Source organism: Arvicola amphibius, chromosome 1 (assembly GCF_903992535.2).
Source record: "Arvicola amphibius chromosome 1, mArvAmp1.2, whole genome shotgun sequence".
Lineage (NCBI taxonomy): Eukaryota > Metazoa > Chordata > Mammalia > Rodentia > Cricetidae > Arvicola > Arvicola amphibius.
This window is the reverse complement of record NC_052047.1, coordinates 151,055,842-151,063,455: the sequence shown is the minus strand read 5'-3', so window position 1 is coordinate 151,063,455 and position 7,614 is coordinate 151,055,842. Positions and strand designations below refer to the sequence as shown.

Here is a 7,614-nt window from a genome sequence, read left to right as displayed (position 1 = left end):
GCCTTTCTTGCTGAAGCAAGCTGCAGAGCAGAGTCCCCATCAGCAGTCTCCGGGCCCTGTGCCAGTCAATATCCGCTGGCAAAGACTGTGCCAACAAGGAGGTGGGCCTGGGGAGGTAGTGGACGAGAAGCATTTGTTAAGTGAATGACTGGACCGAACCTATAGACAACTCACCATCCCTCAGCTTGCCTCTCTATTCTGGGTTACAGGTCCCTGCAGGTTCACTGCTGGGTCCCTCGGGAAAATCTTTATTCACCTCTGGGCATGGCTGTGGGTCCCAGGCCCAAGCCTGCCACTGAAGAGGACGGTCTCCAACCTTTCCCCCGGTCAGTATCTGCAGGGAAGGTATGTGGGCATGGGCAGGGTTGTTAACCCCCAGTAACCACACTTCCTCCAAAATTCTGGTGTTGGGGCTAGTTATCTTAGCTCTGTTGACAGAGTGCTTGTCTGATATTCATAAAGTCCCAAGCTTGATCTCTGGCACCGCGTTAAAGTAGGCATGGTGGCACATTACTGTAATCCCAGGATTTGGAGGCAGGAGAATTAAAAATCAAACTGGTCAAGATGTTGCTCACCTTTAATTCCAGCACTCAGGAAGGAGGCAGAGGCAGGTGGATCTCTGTGAATTCAAGGCCAGCCTGGTCTACAAAGTAAGTTCCAGGACAGCCAGAACTGTGACACAGGGAAACACCGTTTTGAAAAAACCAAACACAAACAAACAAACAAAAAGTATTGCTCTAGCCGGGAGTGCTGGGCAATGTTTTTTATTCCAGGAATCAAGAGGCAGAGGTAGGTAGGTGGGTCTCTTAGTTGGAGGGCAGCCTCAAGTGTGAGTTACAGGACAGCCAAGGGTTACACAGAGAAGTCCTGTCTTACAGGGCATGGGTAGAGGGAGTTGCTGTTTTTTTGAGACAAGGGAGGTTACTCTTGCATTCCCAGTCCTCTGGCCTTGACCCTATGAGGGCTGGGATTATACACCACTCTAAGGTCCTAGTTAGGCTTGTGTTGTGATAGAAATGTGGCCAGAAGCAAGTTGGGGAGTAAAAGGGGCTCATTTCACCACCCTCAGGTCATCCATCACAGAGGAGAGTCAGGGCAGCGACTCAAAGCAGGAACTGAAGCAGAGGCCACAGAACATTGGTCATTACTTTGCCCTTCATGGCTTGCTCAGCCTGCTTTCTTATACTGCCCAGGACCACCAGCCCAGGGGTGGTGCCACCATACTGGCCTGGACTCTCCCACATCAATCATTAATCAAGAAAATTTCCCCACAGAGATGCCTACAGTTGAGTCTAATCTAGGCAATTCCCCAGTTGCTAGTCCCTCTTCCTAGATGATGTTAGCATAAGTCAAGTTAACAGAAGTTATCGGCACAGCCACCATACCTCACTTGTAGAGCTAGTCTTTTCAGAAGCAAAAGCAATCAAATTAGGATCATTGGGAAGGAGGTAGGGCTGGTGAGATGGCTCATCTGGCAAGGACGCTTGTCACAAAGGCTGACAACTTGAGTTCAATTTCCAGAGCCCAAATAGTGGAAGGAGAGAACCAGCTGCTACAAGTCCTCTGACCTCCACACTTATACTGTGGCAATGCCCTCCTAACCCTAGCATACAAACAAACAAACAAAAGGTATTTCTTTCTCTTTTTAAAGATTTATTATGTATACAGTGTTCTGTCTGCAGGCCAGAAGAGAGCACCAGACTTCATTACAGATGGTTGTGAGCCACCATGTGATTGCTGGGAATTGAACTCAGGACCTCTGGAAGCACAGTCAGTGTTCTTAACTTCTGAGCCATCTCTCCAGCCCAGATATTTACTTCTTTTTTTTTTTGTTTGTTTGTTCGTTTTGTTTTTATTTTTGTTTTTTTTTTTTTTTTCGAGACAGGGTTTCCCTGTAGTTTCTAGAGCCTGTCCTGGAGCTAGCTCTTGTAGACCAGGCTGGCCTCGAACTCAGAGATCCACCTGCCTCTGCCTCCCGAGTGCTGGGATTAAAGGCGTGCGCCACCACCGCCCGGCTTATTTTTGTTTTTGTTGTTTTGGTTTGGTTTGTTTTTTTCAGACAGAGTTTCAAGTAGCTAAGGAGCCAGTCCCAGAACTTGTCCTGTAGACTAGACTGGCCTCTAACTCACAGAAATCCACCTGCCTCTGCCTCCCGAGTGCTGGGATTAAAGGCGTGCATCACCACCACCCGACTCATAAGTAGATATTTCTAAGGGAGGTGGTGGTAGGACTCAGGCAAGCCATACGAGGAGCACACACTATGACATGATTGCATTCCTCTAGAACCCAAAGAGAAAGGCAGTTCAGCGCCTCTTTTCACGGTCCTGACAGTGCCCTGACGTCACGGTCCTAGAACTGGAAGACAATGAGTTTCTGTGGGTTAAGCCCCTGGTGTGTGCTGCTTGGCTTTTGCCAGCCAGTCTAGCAAATCACTGGAAAGAATGACAGTCTCTACACAGAAGTAACAGGACACAGGACCAAACAAGCCATTCCAGGGCCAGAAGGGCAGACTGGCTTCCAGGAGTTCAAGGTCATCCTTTGTTACACACTAACTTTGAAGCCAGCCCTGGAGATAGGAGACTCTGTCTCCTAAACAGGTACTTCTGAGACTGCTCGGGGTAAAAGCTCTTGCCATATATGGCTTACAATCTGGGTTGGACCTTTGGGATCCCAGTGAAAAGAGGTCCAGTTCCAAAGTTACTCCCATGATCTCCACATGTCTACTGTGGCATATCTATATAATACACAGACAGCGACAACTGAACTTTAGCAAAAGGTGCAGGAAGCTGAGTGTGGCGGTGAACACTTTTAATCTTAACCAGCACTTGGCAGGGGCATGTGGCTCCCTGTGAGCTCCAGGTCAGACTGGGCACCACAGTGAGACCCTGTCTCAAACACATCAAATAAATGAAGAAATGATACTTTTAAAAAAGTTAAAGGGTCTCCCTAGGCCATGGTGGTGCACGTCTTTGATACCAGCACTCAGAAGGCACAAGCAGGTGGATCTCTGTGAGTTGAGGCCAGCCTGGTCTACAGGGTAAGTTCTAGGACAATCAGAGCTGTTACACAGTCTCAAACAACAACAACAACAACAAAGTTAAAGGGTCTCAGACTGGGACATCTCCCTTCTGGCTCACCTTTCTTTCTAGCCTTGCTTTCCATCCATGAAAAGGAAGTACAGACGAGATAAACACTGCATGGTTGTTACAGTTACCATATAAAGTATCCCCCGAAAAGATTCCTGTGCTGAAGGCTTTGTCCCAGCTGCTGGCACTGAGAACCTGCTGGGACATGGATGGGTGACCCACTGATTAGGTCTCCGCTAAGCAGGGTATTAAACGGTGGAGCTAGGATGGAGGAAGGAGGTCACTGGCATAACATGACTGGTATACTTTGTCCCTGGCTTCCATCCATTCCCCTCCTCCTCTTCTCCTCTCCCCCACTTCTTCCTAGCCACCACCAGATGAGCATGTTCATTCCCCCACCAACCCTGCTGCTACCATGATGTTCACACAAAAGCCTAAAAGCCTTGTGGAGCCAGCCAACCGTAAGGACCTGTAACACCAGGAGCCCAAACAGATCCCCCTTGCTAGTTTGCTCCAGTATCTAGTCACAGTGACAAAGAGTGACTAACGTAGGACTCCTGACAGTGGCCACGGAGATTGCTGTCCGGAATCCAGCTGCTATTCATCACCTCTATTAGCATTCTAGTGCCTGTGGCCAGGTGGGAAGTGGCAGGGTGGGGGTGGGGAGTGGTGGGGTGAGGGGTGGGGGTGGGGAGTGGCGGGGTGAGGGGTGGGGGTGGGGGGTGGCCGGTGCTAAGAACCTTGCAGTCGAGAACGGCAGGGAATTAACTCCCTAGGATGGAAGTCAGGGCACAGGAGAGACAGGCTGGTGATCTCTCACTGAATTTCATTCCCAGCCCTTCTCTCTCTGTGTGTCTCTTTCTTTCTTTTCTTTTCTCTTTTCTTTTTACTTTGTGTTTGAGAGTTTTGCCTGCTGTACACCTGTGTACCTAGTACATACAATGACCACAAAGTCAGAAGAGGGCTTAAGCTTCTCTGGAACTGGAGTTACAGATGTTTGGGATCTATCACGTGGGTGTTGGGATCTAACCCCAGTCCTTTGTTCTCTAGCCCCACTTTCTTATATTGACACAGATCTCATTATGGTGCCCAGCCTGGCCTTGATTTTTTTTTTTTTTTTTTTTTTTTTTTTAGACAGGCCTTCTTTACATAACAGTTTGGCTGTTCTGGAACTCACTCTGTAGATCAGGCTGGCCTTGAACTCACAGAGTTCCACCTGCCTCTGCCTCCCAAGTGCTGGGATTAAAAATATGCACCACCACTGTCCAGCAGTTAATTTTTTTGTGTGTGTCTGTCTATCTGTGCATGTGAGAGCTCAAGCCCTTGGAGGCTACAGGTGTTAGATTCTCTGAAACTGGAGTTGCAGGTGGTTGTGTTTGGAATTGAATTTGGGTCCTCTGGAAGGGCAATATGAGCTCTTAATCATCTCTGTAGCACCAAGTCCCAGCTTTTTGTTGCCATTGGAGACTATACCAGTCATGTTGGATGGGTGTTAACTCTAATAAGGTAGTCAGAGTCATTGGAAAGATGGTCTTACCCAAACTTTCCACGGTCTCTGTGTGGAGAGGTTACTAGGGGAACACATACAAGCCTTGCACTGCCCCCTGCAGGAGACCAGCCACTGTGGCTCTGCTGGTGTGCCTCACCCCTGCCCTCAGAGGCACTGGCATTGTCTCAGCTCTGGTGCCCAAGAAGCTGCTGTTGCTGGCTGATATTTTGGACTTCTATATATCAGCCAGGGGTTACACTGCCACCAGGGACGACATCACCAAGTCCACCTTTGATATCAACTCCAAAACTACAGCTATCTAACCCCTGACCTCTGGAAGGTGACTGTGTCCCCAAGTCTCCATATGGAGAATTCACTAACCCTCCTGTGAAAACACAAACCAGAGCCTCCATGGAAAGGGTCCAGGCTGAAGCTGTGGTTTTTCTATGAGAAAAATGCAATAACTTAAGTCTGATTAAAAACAGAACAGTGCCAGGTGTGGTGGCCCATGCCTTCAATCCCAGCACTGGGGAGGCAGAGGCAGGAGGATATCCTTGAGTTCCAAGTCAGCCTGGTCTACAGAGAGAGTTCCAGAACAGCCAGGGCTACGAAGAGAAAAGTTGCCTTGAAAAACAAAAACGATGCAGCTTGAGCCTGGTCTGCTGGTCAGTCTGAAGAGCTGCGTGTGTTGTTGTTTTTACTCTTTGACTCTTTGGGGGGCCTGCCACCCAGCTTCCAGATAATCACACGTGGAGAGTTACTTACTATTACTTATGAATGCCTGGCCTTAACTTGGCTTGTTTCTAGTAAGCCTTTTCTAAATTATCCTGTTTACTTTTTCCTCTGAGATTTTGTCTTTCTCTATTCTGTATATCTTTTCTTTCCTTCTTATTCGGTGTCTGGCTGTACGGGTGGCCCCTTCTTTTCTCACTCTTTGATCTTCTCTCTTTCTTTTTCTCCTTTTTTTTCAGTTTTTTGAAACAGAGTTTCTCTGTAGCTTTGGTGTCTGTCCTGGAACTAGCTCTTGTCGACCAAGAGGGCCTCGAACTCACAGAGATCCACTTCCCTCTGCCTCCTGAGTGCTGGGATTAAGGCGTGCACCACCACTGCCTGGCTCTCCTTCTATTTATTCTCTCTGCCTCCCAGCCCCACCAATCCTTTCTCCTGTTTTGCTATGCTATAGGAAATCCTACAGCCAGTAGCCTTTAAATTACCCGCCCACGTGGGCATGGCCTCTTATACTATAAAAGCTGATAAAACACGTGTTCCCTCTCTCTTCCGGCTGCTGGGTTCAGTTCGTGTTTCCCATTCTTTCAGAGGACTGTGTTCTGTGAGTCTACCCCTAAATAAATAAGCCTGTATTATACTCAATCCTGAGCCAGTGTGGGATTTCTTTTTAGTGTCCGTCTTCATCTGGTGCCCACTTGTCTCCCACCCCTTGGCTTTCACCTACTAAGTGGTATTTTGTAAACCCCCACCACCGCCACAGCAGAGCTAAGTGCGTGTGGCGACTTGGAAATTTCCTAAGTTTGCACCATTCAGCTCTTTATTAGACCAATCAGGTATTTTAGGCAAAGTAACATAGCTTCAAAGAGTTAAACAAATGTAGCATAAAAGAATGCAACACATCTTTGCATCATTAAACAAATGTTCCACAGCGTCAACGAATGTAACACATCTTCAACTAATTTTTTACAACAGGTATGATCCTTAAAACCTCATCCTTGGCAGGGCGGTGGTGGTGCATGCCTTTAGTCCCAGCACTTGGGAGACAGAGGCAGGTGGATCTCTGTGAGTTCGAAGCCAGCCTAGTCTACAAGAGCTAGTTCTAGGAAAGGTTCCAAAAGCTACAGAGAAACCCTGTCTTGAAAAACCAAAATAAAATAAAAAGGTCATCCCTGAGCTGGGGAGTGGCTCAGCTATCAAAGCATTCGCAGCTCTCCCAGAACCTGGGCTGGGTTCTCAGCAGCCACATCAGGTTGCTTATGACCACCTGGACCTCCAGTTCTAGGAGACCCACACTACTGACAGAGTACCTGCACTCATGGTGCACAAAAACTCATGCAGACATAATAATTTTGTTATTAAGAGTTTTTAAGCCGGGCGGTGGTGGCGCATGCCTTTAATCCCAGCACTCGAGAGGCAGAGGCAGGCGGATCTCTGTGAGTTCGAGACCAGCCTGGTCTACAAGAGCTAGTTCCAGGACAGGCTCCAAAGCTACAGAGAAACCCTGTCTCGAAAAACAAAAACAAACAAACAAAAAAAACCAAACAAACAAAAAGAGTTTTTAAATTTTTTTTTTTTTTTTTTTTTGTTTTTCGAGACAGGGTTTCTCTGCAGCTTTTTTAGAGCCTGTGCTGGAACTAGCTCTTGTAGACCAGGCTGGCCTCGAACTCACAGAGATCCGCCTGCCTCTGCCTCCCAAGTGCTGGGAAGAGTTTTTAAATTTTTAATTACGTGTATGTGTCTTTGTAAATGTGAATGAGTGTAGGTGCCCAGAGAAGTCAGAGGCACATCTGATCCTCTGAAACTGGAGTTGTCTGTGGCTATGAGCCGCCAAAGTAGGTGCTGAGAACTGAACCCAGGTTCTCTGGAAAAATAGGCCTGCTCTTAGTCACCAATGGAACCATCTCTCTAGCCAGAAACAAAACAAATAAAACTCACGTACACTCTGGGGGGACGGAGGGGAGGGAGGTAATAAATAGTCTCAGATCCTTCAATGAAGAAGGAGAAAGGTCTTTCTCCAGGGTTCACGTCCTAATCCAGGTGGCCCAGCTTGGTGATGAGGATCCACTCCTTGTCTTCAGTTTTACTTCCTGAGCCTGAGGACCTCTACTCTGGCCTCAGTCATGGCCATAACTGGGCTCAGGAGACACAGTGGCTACCCAGGCTTGGCCCCTGGGCCTTCCCAGTGCACCTGTTTCATCTGCCACTTAGTGTTTTTCTTAGGAAAAAGCAGGGACAGATTTTATTTGTTTGTTATGATTTGTTTTTCCAGTCAGGGCTTCTCTGTTTTGCTCTGGCTCTCCTAGAACTTGC

At 47.8% G+C, this 7,614-nt stretch overlaps 1 pseudogene; it reads left to right on the top strand.

Moving 5' to 3' along the window:
- Window positions 1-264: 264 nt before the first annotated feature.
- Window positions 265-5,025, top strand: LOC121677056 (annotated as a pseudogene).
- The last annotated feature ends 2,589 nt before the right edge of the window (window positions 5,026-7,614 follow it).